Here is a 20,865-nt window from a genome sequence, read left to right on the forward strand (position 1 = left end):
TATCCTGGCTCTTCCAAGCTATATAATGGCAGTAACTAACTAATGGCAGTGTCATATAATGGTCAATGACGTGACGGGTCATGTTTTGTCCAAAGGACTTAATAATAATAATAATAATAATAATAATAATAAAAAAGAAAAAGATATGACATTCAAAGTACATAAGGTAGTACAACTAGATCTCTTTTATTGAATCCAAAAGGTTTTAATTATATTTTGCTACATATAAAGTTATTTTAAAGATTTTGAAGTGTCAAAAGATCATTCGGTTTAACCGTCCAAAGGCCAATGCAGCCATTTCGTTAGTAATTAAAATATCTTAAAATGTAATAAATGTGTATATTTTTTAACTCTGGCATGATTTTTTGTCATCATATATTAACAAAGTGCAAAATTGTATTAAAATTATGTGTAGAAGTCGTTGCTTTGTTATGAGAAAGAATGTCCAAAAAAATGGATTTCATTGATGTCATTCGGAGTAACAAATATAAAGGGACCATTTTGGATCAAGTCATGTGGTCGGTATCATGTGACAAGATGTGACATCATTCAGACACCTGCAAAGGATCACATGGTCATGAAGTAAAGTAACTAACTCTCTTTTAACTATTTGATACTCATACGCATGTCCCGAAACATCAGGTCATTCGGTACAACCGCTATAAAACATGGAAAATGTTGTAATATTTTAAAAACCTGTACTAAATATAAAATGTTTGATTGTCCTTTTGTTAGCTAGCAAGCAAGCCAACTAACTGGCTAGCTATATATCAGCCTGTTATCATTGTTTGAAAATATCGTCATTCGGTATAACCAAAAGTGTCATTCGGTAAAACCGAAATTTTGGTGACAAATTTTGTCCATATTGTAAAAAATGACAAAAGCAGTGTTAATTGATTATAAAAACCACATAATCTCATTGTTAACACTTATAATTAATTTTGAAGTTTTATTATATCCATTATGTTTTTTTATTTTTTTTATTTTTTTTTACACTTTTAAAAACCTTATTCGTCAACAATCACCCATACACCTAGGATGACTTGAGGGTGAGTAAATCATGGGATAATTTTCAGTTTTAGGTGAACTAACGCTTTAATATTTATACATAACTAACTACATAATAATAATAATGCAAGAGCCATTTTAAAAATAGACCATTGTCTAGATATGCAGATAGTAGTTTGGCCCGGTGCACCCAAAGTATGGTTTTGTCAGAATATAAACTCCATTTAGGAGAGGATGTGGACAGGAGCTGAGGAAGTAAAACTCAACACAGCCCTTGGGAGGTTGGTCACATCTGTTCAGCCAATAAAAGGGGGCAAGGGCAGATGTGAGAAGGCTGGCTGGCTGGCTAAAGCTGAATGCAGGCCAGCACTGCTTCGTACTCAGGAGGCCCCTGGGCAGGCTCACCTAGTTTTTATGCTTCAGCTCCACTCAGCTGAGCCCATATATATGTACAAGGTCAGTTAGGACAGAACTTATTTGGAGAGACAACAAAAATGTGACGTCAACAGACAAAGCACCTCTGGAGATGGGCTAGACGGTCTATAGAGTGACTCAGCCATGGAGCTTTAGGTTTCTATGCTTATGTCTAGTATATTGACGATGTGCCCTTGTGTATTCATGAAACAGCAGCGGTGTGAACGGGAAAAAATGCATTGTGATCCACACAGGAAACCGTAAAATAAGCACCAAGGTCATCCTACAAGTCATGCTAGAGGCCTCAAACTGTCCTTTTCTATTCTTAATGAAAACATAAGGTATATGGCATGGGAACAAGGTGAATGACAACTAAATGAAAGCTGTGGGTGCTCCGCAGTGTGATAATCGTCCAGTCATTGCAGAAGTGTCTTTTGTTGTAGTTAGAAAATCTATATCTGAGGTGTCAGTGAGTATGCCATTGTTCTGCTAAAAGCTATTCATCGTAATAGCCATCTGGTAACAGTATTGATCTTGCTAAAAAAGACTAACATAGTTGAACAAATTTGTCAAGACAAGAGGTCACTCAGAAGAAGAGATTCTGATGTGAACTCAAATATTTCTCATCAAATACTTCCAATACCAAATTATGTGAGCTGTGCTATGCACACTCATTTTAATTATTTAATGATTTATTTGTTTGTTTGTGGATTTTTTTAAATAGCTGAATACATCTTGGTGCGTAAGCCACAAAAAATTCATATAGGCAAGGCAGAAAATAGCAACAAGTTAAAAAATTAATAAATAAAAAATTAAACAGGTAATTATAATTTTTATATCACAATTCTGACTTTCTTTCTCACAGTTGTGAGTAATAATGTCAGAGTTGTGAGATATAAACTCACAATTGTGAGAAAGAAAGTCAGAATTGTGGGTTATAATCTCACAATTACCCAATATAAACTGAATTACGAGATATACACTCGCAATTCTGACTTTTTTCTCGTAATTCTGACCTTTTTCTCACAATTGCGAGATAAGTCCAATTCTGACTTTATAACTCAATATTTTATTACTCTCAATTGTGTGTTTTAAAGTCAGAATTGCAAGATATATTATCTCACAATTCTGAGGAATGGGCCCTATTTTAACGATCTAAACGCAAAGTGTAAAGCGCACGGCGCAGGTGCACTCAGATTTGTTGTCGATGAGTCAGTTAATATATATATGTGTGTATTGGCACGATTGTTCAATTAATTAGCCAATTTCGTTCATCATTATAAGTAGTAATAGGCTGAATTGAAAATAGGTAGCCTAATTCTAATACACGCAATGACTGTTCATCACTACATTTTTATATTTATGTAGCCTACACAATAATATTCTTTTACACTGTAATCCTTTTGTTTTTAATATTTGGCATGTTTGTGTGATTCGCATCCCTGTGTGTAATAAGCAAAGTCAACGCGCACTGTGGACGCACCCAGAGGCGCAGTTTCTACCAACGCACTCTAACAAAAAAATATTGCATCACATTGCGCCGGGTGTATTATAGGGCCCTAAATCTCACAATTGTAAGAAAAAAGTCAGAATTGCATGTCTATATCTCAAAATTCTGACTAGATTCACCAGCACAGCACTAACAAGCATAGACCAGCCTGGACAAGAATGGAAATGCATGCTGGTCTTTTCAGCAGGGGGAAAAAAAGTTATGCGTTAATGTTGCTCTAATTTATCATTTAGCTGACAATTTATGCAAAGCAACTTTGGATAGTACGTTTATTATTACACCAGAGCAACCTGAGGTTAAGTGCCTCGCTCAAGGGCAACATTGTGATCGTTCAGAGATTACACATTGTGGAATTTGTTCATTCCTACAAATAAGTAGGGGGGAAAAAACTACACGCTATTAGAATATTTCCATTTATTTTGCAATAAATTATGAGGCCCACTTTAACATCTAAACACTGTATAAAATACATGTAACCACTAATTATGCTATCATAAAAAAGGACAAATGGCAATTAGCTGCACTTCATGTTTACAAGTGTTAAACTGGCAATAAAGACCACATACATGTTACACCCCATCCATCATAACAAACCATACGTTTACTTTTGTCAGTTAACATCCTGATATAATATACAGTAAGTAGGATGATTGATGTACTGTATGCAAAATACCATAAAAACACCATATATGTACATGTTTTTGCTTACTACATGAACAAAAGCAACATAGGGATGGGTAAATGATGACCACATGGTAATCTGGGTTCATAATTCTTTTCTAAATTGAAAAGAAGTTTACTCTTAACACTGGCGCATCTTCAGCTTTCTCTTCTTCATGATGTCTTCAGTGAATTATATTCAAGCACCTTGCTAATGTTCATGACCTTGTTTTAAGAGCTGATTTATCTTTAGAACAAATCTGCTCGCTTTCTGCCATCCATCCCATCCCATCCTGTAATTATGGGTGCGGTCAATGCTCTCAGTGTAACTTAACCTCAAAATATAATTCATTCTGTCATCCAAACTCAGGTGTTAAGTGTTTAAGATCAAAGATATCACCACGTTATCTATTTGATAAAAAGCCCTTGTGGACACAATGTACTTGGAGGCAGTATACAAAAATAACATAAAGCCTTATGTAACAGGGATAGTTCACCCAAAAATAATAAGTTCTGTCAAGATTTTCTCAGTACTCACCATGTTGTTACAAACCGGTACAACTTCATTGTTTTATTTGAAACACAAAAGAAGATATTTTGAAAAATATGCTTTTTTGTTGTTTTTATGTTTTTTCATACATTGAGTCAATGGGGTTCAATGTTGTTCTGGGTGTTCTTGAAAATCACTTCTTGTAAATGATGGCAGAGTTTGTTTTTAATGGATGTATATGACAATTTGTATGGCATCTTAATCAGTGGTTAAAGGTAAAATGAAGATACACTGGATGGAGATGTTGCACAATAAATGGCAATATCATAGTAGCATACAGATTTCTTTCTGTATAATTGATGTGATCCTGTTTAAGTGTTGTTATACTCTCAACTTTGCTGCATTTGAACCTACAGCCTTTTGGTTACCAACCCAATTCTACACCACCTCTGGCTGTTTGTCCATTTGCATGTAGCACAAAGCCTTCAAATGTAAATTGAAGAACATTTTAAATTCTTATATTTTTGTTGAAACAGAGACATTCAAAGCCATCCATCTTCACACTGGTAGTTTTGGTATCTTATAAAAAATCTAATAAATAATGGCCCTCTTCTACCTGCTGTTTCAGCCTAATTTCCTTTGGTCGAATTCAACCTGCTTTCTTCCCAAGGACGTCACCTTGCAATACTCAAAAACGTTAGCTTTACTGATGGATGGTTTTAAATCAGTTTCCATGCCTACTTGAAAACTCCATTATTCTTCATTTTTCCAGCCTCTGACATGGCCATGGACAATGTTGTGGTATTAAATGTAGAGCTGAAACCAACATGGACCGTTTTTTTTTTTTTTTTTTTTTTTTCTCATTTTTTAATAATAATTGTAGTTTTATTATAAGCATTTTTTTTTTCCAATTCATATCATTCAATGACAGTTACATGTGTGCCACAAATGAGTGGAGATCTGCGATCTTGACCCCCTGAGTCCATGCAACTGAATCAGAGAATGCAGGTGAATGCATATGCTGGGTGTTAGGCAGGTGCTTGTGGACTGCTGTGAGAAGGAGAACAGACACAGGGCAGGGTTTTAATACCCCCTGTGACTCAGCTAAAGGTCCTGCTCTTTGGTTATGGATAATGAGCTCTCTGGAGAATCTGGTATACCATACTGGTACCCTTGCCCCAAATAGCACAAACCTTCCGGAGCTGAAGTATGCCACCTAATCATTTTTGCATGTTTACGGGGAAATGTCGACCACACAGCTTATGAATATTCACAAACTGGCTGAAGGAAATGAAAATATCGGAATGATACTTCAGCAAAAAAAAATGTGAAACTTACTAACTGGTATTTCAATTGGGAATGTCACTTTTTTCATGTTTCATGTTTTTCATGTCAAACATTTATGAAAAGCTTTGTTACTGCTATAAGTTTTTATTTTATTTTATTTCAGTAAAAAAAAAAAAAATCCCTAGGTTTTTTTGTTTTTTTGTTTTTTTTTAAAGAAAGAGAGAGAGTGTTTGTTTGAGAGAGTTCTTGTGTGTTTGGTTAGCTTTCATTTTGCTTTGAATTTGAAGAGGCACATTGCAATCTTTGTATCATGCTATCAAAAAGAGCATCTATCCAGTTTTGAGTGTCATATTTAACAAACAGTAAGTGTTTGAGATTATGACTCCCACGCTTTTGAATAGAGTTGTCATAATGTGCATTCGATTGATAAGAGCATTTCATGTATACTGTATAGTGTCCGCAAGAGTAAAATTTAAGACTAAAATTGTATTTAACATTATTTTCAGTATTATTATTCTTTATTAGTATTCATAATAAGTTGTATTATATATGTTGTGAAATTTAAAGTGCATGAGCTAGAATGAGCATAAAACGTGTGTGAGGATTACATGGAAAGACATGGAGATGAGTTATTTTAACATGGGTCATTGATGAATAAAGTTTTTAAAAGTGCAAAAAACATGGAGATATAATTCATTTTGAAGTTTTATTAAGTGTTAACGATGAGATTGTGTGGTTTCTATAATCAGTCAGCACTGCTTTTTTCGTTTTTTACAAGATGGTCAAAATTAGTCTCCAAAGAAGTCATTCGGTTAAACCAAAATTTCAGTTTTCCCGAATGACACTTTTGGTTATACCAAATGACGATATTTTCAAACAATGCTAACAGGCTGATATCTAGCTAGCTAGTTACCAAAGGATAATCAAACATTTTATATTAAGTACAAGTTTTTAACATTTTCCATGTTTTACAGCGGTTTTACCGAATAACCCGATGTTTTAGGACATGTGTATGAGCAAGTGAAAACATGAATTTCTCAGATAGTTAAAAGAGAGTTAGTTAATTTGCTTCACGACCATGTGGTCCTTTGCAGGTGGCTGAATGATGTCACATCGTGTCACATGATACTGACCGCATGACTTGATCCAGAATGGTCCCTTTTATTGGTTACTCCAAATTACATCAATGAAATTCATTTTTCCGGACATTCTTTCTCATAACAAAGCAACGACTTCTACACATAATTTTAATACCATTTTGCACTATGTTGATATATGATGTTATAAAATCATGCCAGAATAAAAAAATATACATATATTACATTTTAAGATATTTCAATCACTAATGAAATGGCTGTATTGGCCTTTGGACGGTTAAACCGAATGACCACTTCAAAATCTTTAAAATACATTTATATTATAAAAGAGATCTAGTTATACTATAGTATATACATCTTATATAATCTTATATTTGGATGTTATATCTTTGTTTTTTTATTATTATTAAGGCCTTTGGAAAAAAATGACCCATCACGGCACTGACCAATACGCAGTGTAGCATGTTCTCCACTGATACATATGTCAACTAAAATATTCTATATAATGAAGGATTGTGTAGCATGATGCATTCATCTGTTTTGAACATCTATTTTAAACATGAACAACAAGTTTCTCTACCTTGCAAGGTAAAGAATATATGCTTTGGTCAGCATATAAATGCCCAACCTTTATGTACAGACTCATGAAGACCATCTATCCAGTTCCATTTCTGTATAAATAAGAGATGTTCTTTGTTGTTGTTGTAGTTGTATTGGCAAAATAATGGTGCCTGGTCCCGTGATTCTGGGAGAAAAGCTTAATTCCAAGTCTTCAAGAAGGGACTGAGGTTATTTGTTAATTCAGACTGCAGAACAATAAATGAAAGCCATACAGAGCTTTATAGTTTACAGATCCGATTGATTCAATCCAAACTTTTATGTCGAATGGGCATTTAAACTTTATTGCAGAGTCTCTTCTAACGCTCTTGTAAGATTTACTGAGATATACCTACAAAATGGCTTTTTGAGCATCAGCAATACTAAGCATATACGATTTGACTTGATGATCAATACATTATTGATAGCAGGACCAACTCAACATCATAAAATTCTGAATTCAAGAGATGAAATATAGATTTTACAGACTAGCTGTGCTGAAAACAGGGTACAAAAAGACACAAGAATAGTTTTTATGACAGCCATGTTCCCACCTCCTCTATCTCCTATGCAATACGTATGCTGTTTTATTGTCTCTCCGCAACTCCAAATGTTCTCTCTTTCTTTCTCGTACTCTCATCCTTCTCCCGTTACATGCCCTGTATGACCGTGAGGTGGGAGGGTAACGGCCAAGCACGGCCCACCACTGCAGCGGTCACTACAGCCTGAGGGTGAAAGATGAGAGAGGGAGAAAGGGATCGGGAAACTTGGGAATGAAAGAAATTCTCACCCACTGCCTGAGGATGTGTTTCAGGGTATGGGAGATGTGCGCAAGAAAAAATTTGGTATAATATACTTTACTTACATTACTCCAGTTTTCAGTGTCACATGATCCTTCAGAAATCATTCTTATAGTTGAACTGTATATGGAGAAGTAGAAAAGGATAGAGTGAGCTGATTAAAAGATTGAAAGAGTGCAGAGCTGCTCTCTTGGCCAGACTGTCATAGAGGAGCTCCCTGGAGCTGCACCTCTGCAGGGCAGGAGTTCAATGCCTGCAGTAGTGCAGGAGCTTGATGAATGAGCTCTGGGTGCTCTGCTGTAAAACAATTAAAATCACAGGGAAGCAGATGTCTTCACTAACTGAGTATCTTCATTGGGGTTTACAAATTGGAGACCAGAAATATTATAATACAGAAAAACATAGCAGTGTCAGAATTTTGACTTATCATACAAAACTGTAAGGCTATCAATGAGCTTCGACAATGAGGTCACCATATTAGATGAGCTGGACCTTCATGAAGCCAGAGCAGAACGGATTTCTGTGTGCATCATGCATAAAACCAATTGTCCCATTAAATTGAATGCGACAATTTAGGTACGAATAGATCAATGAGCACTGATTCATGGAAAAGATTTACATAGAAATTTGTTCTGCTCATGTTTCATGAATAAGGCCGGATATTTATCACTAACAGAATAACCATCAGAGCCATGCACTGTGCTTTAGGTTGGTATTCATGCTTTCGGCAAGTTGACCCTTGGCGCTTACACAGGCATTGCATTTTCGAGTCCTGACTTTTGCTGCACCCCACCAACCATAACCCCCTTCGCACACAATCCAATTATTTTTTTCCCAAAAAAAAAAAAAAAAAAAAAAAAACTTCCAGTTTTTGCAGATACATTCATATAATACTTTGGCTTCGCATTTTCAGCTAAGTTATGAAGAAACATTTTTTTTTTTTTGGAGAGAACAATAGAGAAGGGATAGGAAATGATCAATGATGAGAAGAGGAGGGAACAGGATCAGTAAATGTCACTACAGTGGCTGTGGACCCGCATGAGAACCACAAAGGAGGCATATTTCCCTCAGTTCTTCAGCTCCTGAGGCTTCAATACACACATTGTAAGTCCTCTTTCTGTGTGTCAGTCAACGATCAATCTTGATATTGCCCTTATCTGGGAATAAGAGCTCACAGAGCTAAACTAAAGCTAAATATAAATCTGCCATGCTCACGAAGACTTAATCGACCTTAGGGAGAAGCATTTCAGCCATGAGATCATCACTAGCTCCAGGCTTTAAAAATATGAACATCTAAAATCTATACTGATGTCTGTTTAGTGTGATATTCGTCAACTTTTTGGCCCTTTTTAAGAAATAAAGTTGATGAAAAATCCCTTTTTCATCCGTAAAGACCAGTTACGGCACATTTTATCCATAAGAAAAGATCAGATTAGTTTAAAAGTCTAGAGGTCATTCCCATAAGAAAACTTTAGTGAATTTATATTTCAAGCCATGACTTATTTATTTATTTATTTATTTTCTTTTGACATCCCCTATTTCCCCATTGATCTTGTTAGTGCTCCTGAAGAGTGGAGAGAAGTGGACCATGGTTAAGGGTTAGTTAGAGGTCCTAAACTTTAGCCAAAGAGATAATTTAGGTGCCGTTTACACAACAGTTTTCAACTAAAAACAGAAAGCTTTTTTGTGTTTTGGCCATTCATTGACACAACAACAGCGTTTTGGGGGCCTGAAAGTGCAAACATTTGAAAAGGAGTTACTTTTATTGTCTACGTGTAAAGTAGGAAAACGCAAATTTGTGAAAACGGTGACATCACGTGCATGTGGTATGCACGTTGTATTTCCTTACAAAGTGACATCGCCAACTACTGGCCTGGCGTGAATAATACAGCATTTTTAATCGTTATCGTCTGTACACAACAAATGCAAAGGGGAAATCTTTTCCATGTTTAGTACATCATTGTTGTGAAAAACGTACTCACACAGTTTTTCCATTCCCCTGCGCTACTTTACGTTTACGTTTTAATCACGCACTTTAACCATTGAGCTTGTGTCTTTTGCAGCATCTCGCGCATGACGCAGCTTTCGAAAAACATGGCTCTGGTTAAAAATAAGTTCAACTTTTAAAAAATGCATTTACAGACCTTATACTTTTTTCGTTACAGTGACCTGCATCTCACGTTTTTGCTGTTAAAAATGCGAGATGAAGGTCAGTGGAAAGTAAATTAAACTCTGTGTGAACCGGCAAATGAAGAGCAAAACCACCTGGATCTCTCTCTAAAGCAAAGAACTGATATGTTCTTGACATTCGAATCCACGTGATCACCCAGTTTCTCCTCTCTCAGTCTCTCTGACTTTAGTTAAAATGAAGATGAGTCACAGAGTGAATTTTCAGTCTTACTTTGATTGTATGACCACAGATGGTATATATGGGCTTCACTCCAAATCACATTTTGATCACACTAAGAAATATGGAGATTCCCTGAACTTTATGATGACCTCATCATGAATGAATGAAGGGGGCTGAGAGTTGAGTGGGGCTGTTTGATTTGGAGTATGTCTGTGTATTTTTATATTATTTTATTTTATTCCTTGTTTAATGGGTAAACATCGCACATCTCATATTGCATGGTCTGATTTTTATTTTATTTTTTTAATCTTATGACTACACTTTTGTAACTTTATCGGTTGGGAGTTGCCTTGCATTTCCTTTAGACTAATTGGCTGTAAGACTTAGGTTGTTTTTTTCTGCATACAGAAAATGTATGAATGTTTTGGAAATGTATTTATTCATTTTCAGTATCTACCAGTGCTTTAATTAGATGTCGAATTATTTGAGCTAATATTCATCTACACCACAATGCGGTTCTATAGCAGATCAAAGGAGAAATAAATTAATCTTTGTATAGTTTCTAAATAGTGTATTAACTGCAATTTATGAGCAAGAAAAAGTGTGGATGTGAGTCTGTTTACTTTGCAAATGAATAGTCTGTGTGTGTGTTCATCTGTGTGTGTGTGTGTGTGTGTCTGTGTGTGTGTGTGTGCGTGTGTCTGTGTGTGTGTGCGTGTGTGTGTCTGTGTGCGTGTGTGTGTGTGTGTGTGTGTGTGTGTGTGTGTGTGTGTGTGTGTGTGTGTGTGTGTTTGGATGGTTGATTTGCTGTGCTAAATGAAGAGTGATGAGCAAGGTGTGCAAGGCTTTTTATCAAGGCCACTAGTGCTTTGAAGTGTGTCTTATCAACACAATCCAGTGCTGTGATTGGCCGACACTGATGCATAGTTCTGTGGTTCAGCCGTTGCACTGTGAAAATGGATTTCCATTGGCATTTGCCCCTGTAGGCAAAAAGATGCCTTAAAATGTGTGATATAAGACAGTATTGAAAGGTAAGATTAAAGAGCCAGAGACTGCACAAAACAAACCATTTATTTAAGCCATCGTTTCTCGGCTAATTGATGGAAGACTTTTTTGTTTTGTTTTGTTACATTTCAGAATATTTTCCTTTCATTTAAAGAGTTCAAAAGTTTGCGGTCGGTAAGATATTTTCAGTGTTTTTAATAGAAGTCTCTTATGCTCACCAAGGCTGTATTTATTTTGATTGAAAAATACAGTTAAACAGTCATATTGTGAAACATTATTACAATTTAAAAGAACTGGTTACTATGTATTTTAAAGTGTAGCTAATTTATTCCTATGAATCAAAGCTGAAATTTCAGCATCATTACTCCAGTCTTCAGTGTCACATGATCCTTCAGAAATCATTCTAATATGCTGATTTGGTGCTTGAGAAATATATACCTGTATAAAACAGTCATGCTGCTTAACATTTTTGTGGAAACTGTGGTACAATTTTTTTACATGATTTTTTGGTAATTTACATAAAGTAAAAAATATTTTGTAACATTATAAATGTCTTTACTGTCACTTTTGATCAATTGATCAATAAAAGTATTATTTCCTTTAAAAAAATCTTACTGACTCCAAACTTTTGAACATTTTTTGAATGAATAATTAGTGTATCTGAGATTTTTCATTGATGAATAAGGTTTTACTTTCTTTTGCAACCACAGGTTAACTATGTGGACGCCCATGGAAACCTATTTGCAAGACATAAGAAAAAAATATATACTTTGGAAAATCATAATTATGTCATAAAAAGTCAAAATGATGACATAAGTCATATTTATAAGATGACAAGTCAAAATTATGAGTCAATTTCAACTTATGCTCTTATAAATTAGACTTTTTTTTGTCATAATTTTGACGACTCAGAATGTCAAACTTTTTTTGATGTCTTAATTATGGGCTGACAAAAATAACTTTGAAGTAGCTCATTTACTATCACAAATGCAGCTGCAAAGGCGAGTCATATTGGGTTGATTGGTAATCAGCAGCTTTAAACAGAATTAAATGTGTTGAGAGGAACAGTCTCAAAAATAATTACGTCATATGCTGAACGTACAAAGTGCATCAGGAAACAAACTGTGGTTGCAAGATGAATCTCACCGAGTTGAATAAAAGGACACTACAGTACGTTGATAGTTGCTAAATGTCACGGTAGCCTCAAAAAAATTCTCAGAATTCAATCAGCAACTTTGTGACCTTGTCTTAACAAAAACTACACTGTGATCTAGAATTTATGGCAGTGCTGCCATTCAGAAACCTCTCGACTCTGAGGCTGAGTCGCAAAATCTCATAACCTGGACCCAAATGGAAAACATAATATGGTCTGATAGGTCATCTTTCAAACACTTTCCAACATCTGGACTGGTTTATGTGCGGAGGAAACCAAAAGATGCCCAAAATTACCAACTGTTACACATGGTGGGGGATCTATTATGGTATTGCCAGCCAACTCATGGGAGTCCTTTGGTCCAGTAATTGCTTTGCATGGTTGTACGGTATAACAGCTATGGCCATCTAACAGAACAATGTGCAAGCTGCAAACACCATTCCCATCTTGGTGGTCCCATATTCCAGGAAATATATCCCTATATGAGTTCAAGAGTGGTTTAATCAATGCCAGGATGCTTTCAACCACCTAAAAGCTGTTCAAAATATGATTTAATGTAATGTAGAGTGTTTTCACAGTGCAAGAGATTTGAAATACTGTATAAAAAATTGATTGTGTAAATTATATAGCGTCATTATCATGATTAAATAGATGATCATTTCAAGGGAGACCTTTTAAACCAGTGATAAATCGGAAATTAGGTACAGAATGCTAATAGAGGTTAAAGGGAAACTGCCGTCTGATGTTTGGAGCTGATGATCACAATCAATGTCAGAAAGGTCCAGCCACCCGGCAGATCTCTGCTAATTTAATCATAATGAGCGCTGCTGATTCTTCTTTCCAAATTAACAAGGGGATTTATGACTTAAGCCACCTAATGGATGTCCTAATTAATACAGAGCAATAAAAACAGGACTGAAACTGGCAGAGAGCGGTAGTCGCTGTGGAGAAAGCGAGGAGAGAAAAGTGGAAGAAATGAAAGATCAAGAAATATATATATATTTGGTCTTCACTCCCTCATCTCCATTTTGTGCTTGGATGCAGCTAAATTGCCCTCCGCTGGTCGCTGTCGGTACTGCAGACTCACTTAGTGGAAGGATTGAGCTTCAGGTGACGCTGTCCAGTCCCGACGTCCCATTTTTAGAGGGTCTGTTGACTTAGTGGAGTCAAAATATGGTTAAAACATCACTCAGATGGTAATCTGAGATGATGATGCACAAGATTATTGTAAGTGGAACAAATTTATTAGGAGATAACACATGGAATCAATGTGGTTGAAAAACAGCATCCTGTTCCACAATTTCGTTGTACTATATTCCCTGCAGACTATGTTCCGATAACTCTTGCATTTGCATACATATTTGAGCATTTTTGTTTGTGTGGGATGTGCATGTGTTACAGCATTGCTCCAGTACCAGTCAACACACAGCTGGTGTTAATGGCCGGGCGAGAGTGGGTGTCATATTTTCAGAGCTCAGGGTGGTGCCAGCTGAATTCATTAGATCTAGAGATAGAGCGCGGCCATCACTTTTAATGCCAATCTCTGATTTTTGACAGATAGCCATCAGCTGTGAAAAACCGTGGAGTCTTTAATGACACCGTGACTCAGCTGATTACCTAATTATACGTTATGCAAGAATGTAAATTGCACTCATGCAAATATGATATTTGAAGGATGTGATGTGCATTTGTCATGTGCTTAAAGGGATAGTTCAACCAAAAATAAAACTCATGTCATCATTTATTCACTCTCATGTTGTTGCAAAACTTTCGTTTGAAGATGAAGAAAAGAAGATGCTTAGCCGAATGTTTTCGCTGCTCAAATGTTTATGTGCTCATATATACACTACCATTTACAAGTTCAGGGTTGATAGGATGTTTTAATGTTTCTGGAAGAAGTCTCTTATGTTCATTAAGGCTGCTGTTTTCTCATTTAAAGCTACAGTCCGTAACTTTTTTTTTTGGTTAAAAATGATCCAAAATCAATTTTTGAGCTAGTACATAACCAGCCAGTGTTCAAAACTATCTCTTTACCACTGTCCGATTCACAATGGTAAGCTTGTAATAATGTTGTCTAATTCAGATGGCACTGGTGGGTTTTCACAGGAAATTTGAGCACGCTGCCATTTGTCTTTGCGTCATTACGCCACGTCTGTTTACATAAAAAATGAGTCCCAGCCAGAGGTTGGAAGTCCCGGGGTCAGAGAGTAAAAGTCCTGCCATATTTTTATTCCACCCACTGAAGCATTAATGAGATAATTAAGTGTTTAATTGATTGATGATTGATCGTTATTGAAGACATTTGATGACAAGCAGAATCACCAACGGAGAAAATCACTATTTTTAAGTTACCATCATCGAGGTCAGGGTTTGTTTTAGTTGAGCTCTTGACCCTTGACTTTTTAACATTAGATTTAGTTTGGGCAGTTTTAACTGTGTTAAAACCAACCAGACAAGCAAAATTAAAAGATGATCAGGTGGTGTTGGTTATGTTTTCACACAATCATTATTTCATCTGAACTCATAGAGCCCAATCTCAGTTAGATTTACATTATTGATTACAGCAGCACTGTGATTCTACAGCAGAAGATCAGCTTTATCAATACAATTTTTTTTTTTTTTTTTGAAAGTTATCCTTATCACAAAAAAAAATGTTTTAGGCACACACAGACATCAAGTATCAGCCTGTGAATCTCAACGACGGTGACAAGCAACATATTCTGTTAAACAGATCAACTCTGAACATTAGAAAACAAGCTAATAAAAAGTCACAGAAAAAAACAGCAAAATTTAAATAGTGAGAATAAAGAAAATTACTAAGACAATTCAGCTCATAATTTATTCATGCAGCAATGCATGATGGGAGGCATGGATGAATTTTGATTGGTGGCACCCAGAATGCATTGCAACATGCTTTATTATTCTCACCACTGTTGAGATTCACAGGCTGATTCTTGATGTCTGTGTGTTTAAATGAAAGGTTTTTTTTTTTTTTTTTAATCAGAACTTTAAATATATTTTTGTATTGGTAAAGTTGATCTTGTGCTGTAGAATCACAGTGCTGCTGTTATCAACAATGTAAATCTAACTCAAAGATTGGGCTCTAAATGAGTTCAGTGATTCAGATCAAATAACGATTATATGAAAACATAACCAACAGCACCTGATCATCTTTTAACTTTGCTTGTCTGGTTGGTTTTAATGCAGTTAAAACTGCCCAAACAAAATCTAATATTAAAAAGTCAAGGGTCAAGAGCTCAACTAAAACAAACCCTGACCAAACCTTTACTCTCTGACCCCTGGACTTCCCACCTCTGGTCCCAGCTATATGGCATGTGAGGATGCTGCAGGTGACGGATCATTTATAGCTGCAGAACAATCAAACTAATTCAATGTTAGTTATCTTTATATACAGCATAGTTTGACATTTAAAAGGCAGGATAATTCACTGATGGAAATGTTTGACATCTATGCCACAGTTTTGAATTTCAAATGTTCTCTGTGCCAGTCCTACATTACTTAAATCAAAATTTAAGCAAATCATAGTCTAGTCCTGTAGCTTCACAACAATACTAATGTTATAATGGTTCCTGTCTCTCTGTGCACTGTTAAGACTGTTTTCGTGTTGTGACTTGTTATTGTTTCTGACATCATGATCTGACAGTCTTTGTCTATTTTAAGCTCTGTTCTGTGAACGATATTTTGAAAAGTGTCTAGCTGAAAGTCAGTCTGCTGGGTTTCCCTTTGAAGGGCACAAGTGAACATTACAGCGAGTCTGAAGCCATTTAATCTGATTGATCAGTTTGTCAAAATCCTAACACAGTGATTTTGTTGTCTTGTCATAAAACTTTTCTGAAAGTAAGTTGGTGACTCAAAGGGAGTTTTGCAGTTAAGAGTCAACATAATTGTAGATTAAACAGAGGCATGTCTATTGCCTTATAGATTAAATCTGTTAAGCATTTTATAATATTTGTAAATTGATGAACATTATTTGGAAGTGAAACTGGTTTATAGTGAATACATTTTTTTTTTTTTTTTTGAGAGAGAGAGAAAAAATCAGTTGGTAGTGTGTTTATAGTACATATACGATCATACTTAGATCATATTTGTCCTTTTGTTTGTCAAACCAGTTTCAGAAAAACATCGGAATGGAAGTGCTTTTAAAACAGTTCAGTCTTTTAGAAATGTGGTGTTTCAACCACTCACACAGTGCTTATTGCTCTTTTTTTTTGCTCAATTTTTGTGAAGAACTAATCTAAAACAGCACGTTTCCAGGGTGCCAAAAGAACCTAGAAGTGTTGTCGCCGAGTGTCTGTTTGTAAACAGCAATTTCATCTATGCAAGCAATTATAAAAAGCTAAATGGCTGTCTGAATTTGAATTTTAACAGTTTTACAACATTTCAATAGAAGTGTTGAGGATTATTTCATGCCCGATGTTGTCATACATAATTGACAAGCATTCTCAAGAGAACTAGACGGTCAATGGATATAGCACAAACTGTTGGTGCATATAAAATCAACTGAAGTACACACTACAGCAAAGACACATTAAATTGATCAAAAATGACAGTAAAAACATTTTATAATTTATTTCAAATAAATGCTGTTATTTTTTAACTTTCTATTAATAAAAAAAAATCCTTAAAAAAAATGCATAATTTTCCCCCAAAAAAATATTAAGCAGCACTTAAACAGCAACTGTTTGCAACATTGATAGTAATCATAAATGTTTCTTGAGCATCAAATCAGCACATTAGAATGATTTCAGGAGGATGATGTGACACTGAAGACTGGATTAATGATGCTGAAAAGGTTGCCATTTTGCAATATTACTGTTTTACTGTATTTTTGATCTAATAAATGCAGCCTTGGTGAGCAAAAGAGACTTTAAAAACTCTTATTGTCCCTAAACATTTGAACATGAGTGTATGTCTACACTGTAAAAACATGGTTTTGACATTATTAATCATCAACATTATAATTATGCATAGAGAAAAGTCAGTAATTCTTTTTTCTTCGTCGTCGTCTTTTTTCAGAAAAGTTATATTTTTCCCAAACGTGAGCTGTCTATGTACGTTTTCTTAGAATTTGGCCAAAACAAGGCAGCCATCTCAAAAGGTTAGTTCACCCAAAAATGAAAATTCAGTCATTAATCACTCACCCTCATGTCGTTCCACACCCGTAAGACCTTTGTTCATCTTCAGAGCACAAATTAAGATATTTTTGATAAAATCTGATGGCTAAGTGAGGCAAGATAATTATCACTTTCAGAAGCACAGAAAGGTACTAAAGACATATTTAAAACAGTTCATGTGCCTACAGTGGTTCAGTGTTAATGTTATGAAGCGACGAGAATACTTTTTGTACACCAAAAAACCCCGAAATAACGACTTTATTCAACAATATCTAGTGATGGGCAATTTCAAACACTGCTTCATGAAGCTTCGAAGCTTTACGAATCTTTTGTTTCGAATCAGTGGTTCGGAGCATCTATTAATCTGCCAAAGTCACATGATTTCAGTAAACGAGGCTTCATTACGTCATAAGTGTTTTAAAACGTTCTGAAATTTCAATGGTTCACGTGACTTTGGCAGTTTGATACATTCTCCGAACCACTGATTCGAAGCTCAAATGAACTGTTTTAAATGCGTCTTTAGTACATTTCTGGGCGTTGAAAGTGTTAATTCAAAATTCAAGTGTAAATTAAAAAATAAATTGCAGACTGCTCAAAATAAGTTGTGTAGGGTTATTTTGAAAGTACACCCACGGATGCATTTGCTAGAGGAACATTATAGGAAAATTAGTTTTTAAAAATAGAAAAAAGGGTATTTAAAAAAAAAAAAAAAACTAGTAATGGTGTTTAAAATATTAAAGAAAATGGTTCCAAAATATCTTTTAAAATATTATGTATTTGTAAGAGAGGTTCACTGTTATTCTACAGGGGAGTAAAAATGATATATATCCTTGTCGGTTTAAGAGTGAAATGGGAAAAAAAGTTATTTTCTATTTACTAGTTCTGTTGCTTGGAATAAATTACCTAGATGTATCCAAGAGATACAAGATGAGAGTATTTTTAAAAAGGAAGCAAAAAAATGGTTGTTGTATCATTGATGTTTGAATTTGAAGTTGAGTTTATTGAGTTTCTGAACTGTAAGTCTGATGTAAGTTGCACTTCATAAATTATTTGTTCGTCCATTTTTTTTTTTTTTTTTTTTTTTTTTTTTTTTTTTAGATATCGAGGACCACAATGGAAATAAGCCTAAGGCTTTTTTGTGTATTTTATCCTCAACAATTTTGAAATGTGTATGAACTAGTCTGTTTTTGGACTTTTTTGTATTATGTTTTAAATTTTGTTAAATAATTTTGTTAAATTTTGTTAAAACAAACAAACAAACAAAAATGATCTTGCTGTCAATGCAGGCCTCACTGAGCCATCGGATTTTATCAAAAAATATCTTCATTTGTGTTCCGAAGATGAACGAAGGTCTTATGGGTGTGGAACAACATGAGGGTGAGTAATTAATGACAGAATTCTCATTTTTGGGTGAACTAATCCTTTGGATTTTGAAACATCCTTCCCGCCTATGAGAATAACTGAAACTGATGAAGAAAACATGCAAATAGGGTACGCTAAAAGAAAAAGATGTTTTTCCTAATTTGCAATGGCTATACATAAAAAGGTGTTCATCAGTTCTGTGAATAACCTAATTTGCTTATCAATTTGAGAATAGCTAATGGATATCAGCTTTGCATTCTGCTTGAGTCAAAGGACAATCACCATTTTGCATTATGTAATTTCATAGGATAACATGCTGTGTCTCACAATGTGACCATATCTCTCTGTTATTGAATCCAATGAGGATTTTGTTTCTTCTTTATGCTTTGTCGGATTCAGTCATCCTATTGATATTGTGAATGTGTTACCGCACTCCAAATACAACACACAGCAGCCTCACCTGAGCTGTGGAATCTTCCGTTTCGGCCCTGACCCGTAGGTGATTTTTTTTTTCTCCCAGAGGGTTTGTGTGTGCGTCACTCTTCATAGCATAAATAATTAATGCGTTCTTTTCCCCCATATACACGAGTGGGTGTCAGTTCGGCTGGGGTCTGGTATCCGCTGAGGTAAGGACACTCATGGATATACTTTGGCATTATTATAGCAGAGGGACTATTGGAAAGGGACTGTTAAATAATGTATATTTGCCCGCTCACTCTTTTCATCCACCCCTTGTGTTCAATAGTGCAGAGCCTGTGGGTGGGATGGAAAACACATGCAGTCAAGTCTCCGGCAGGCATGATATGATATATATATATATATATATATATATATAACGTCTTCGGTATTATTACACTCCGCAGAGTACTTTGGGATGATGATTAAGTAAAGTAGGCAGTCATTTTGCTATAGGCTTACTTACTGCAAGCTATAGCTATGTTTTCCTTGTGTAAGCAGAGAGAACAGCAGGTGTTGCTGTAAGCATCGGACCGCCTGTAATGTCTCAAACAGCAAAGATATTTGGCTCTGAATTTGGTTAGCACGTCTCATATGTGTCAAAATGTGAAAATCATGCTGTTTTCTCTCTAGGGCAAACTGAGAGTATCACTGATTTAGCAACCCAGCATGATTTCACCCCCAAATACGTTTTCCTTTTACAGATCAGCTGATCTATATATACATATATATATATATATATATATATATATATATATATATATATATATATATATATATATATATATATATATATATATATATATATATATATATATATATATATATATATATATATATATATATATATATATATATATATATATATATATATATATATATATATATATATATATATACATTAGTACAGTGAACAAAGTATGACATCTATTCTGACTAATATTTATGGAGTTGTGGCCAATTTTATTGAACATTTTTTATGGAAATTACCATGCCTGGATTTATGTTGTGGTTCATAATTTACATATTGTGATAAATCTTCCCTGGAAAAAGAATAGTTGTTCCTCATAAACATCTGAATGTCCTTTTGTCTTAATGTCCCACAGGATTTAGTTAGTCAATCACAGATAACTAGTTACCATTAATTTCTAATGTTCAAGATCATCATTTCAGATTTATGAAATCATAATGATGGGAACTGCACAGAATGTATTGCTCATACATCAAAGTAGGCAAAATAATAAACAAATTCCTTTTAGAGCCCAATCCAAGTAACATATTTCTAGCAATGTTTCAGTCAGGTTTGAATTCTTGTTGTAGGGTTTTTTTTTGTCATTCAAGACGTGACACGTTTGCCACTTACAATGACGTGCACATCTCATGCCAGAGTTGGTAGAAATAGGACAATAAAAAGATGTTGGCGAGAGAACTGCTGTCATCAAATGCTCATAGAACTACATGTGACAGCAACTTATATCTTCTCCTCCGATATACCCTCACTGCACAGTATGCAGCATGAAAATAAAGGACATACTAGTTTA

The 20,865-nt window shown here is 35.0% G+C and overlaps 1 protein-coding gene across 1 annotated transcript in view; it reads left to right on the forward strand.

The window, feature by feature from the left end:
* Nucleotides 1–20,865, forward strand: part of astn1 (astrotactin 1) — a 282,848-nt gene that overhangs the window by 198,500 nt on the left and 63,483 nt on the right. The gene's annotated exons all lie outside the window — the stretch shown is intronic.

Source organism: Chanodichthys erythropterus, chromosome 16 (assembly GCF_024489055.1).
Source record: "Chanodichthys erythropterus isolate Z2021 chromosome 16, ASM2448905v1, whole genome shotgun sequence".
Classification (NCBI taxonomy): Eukaryota; Metazoa; Chordata; class Actinopteri; order Cypriniformes; family Xenocyprididae; genus Chanodichthys; species Chanodichthys erythropterus.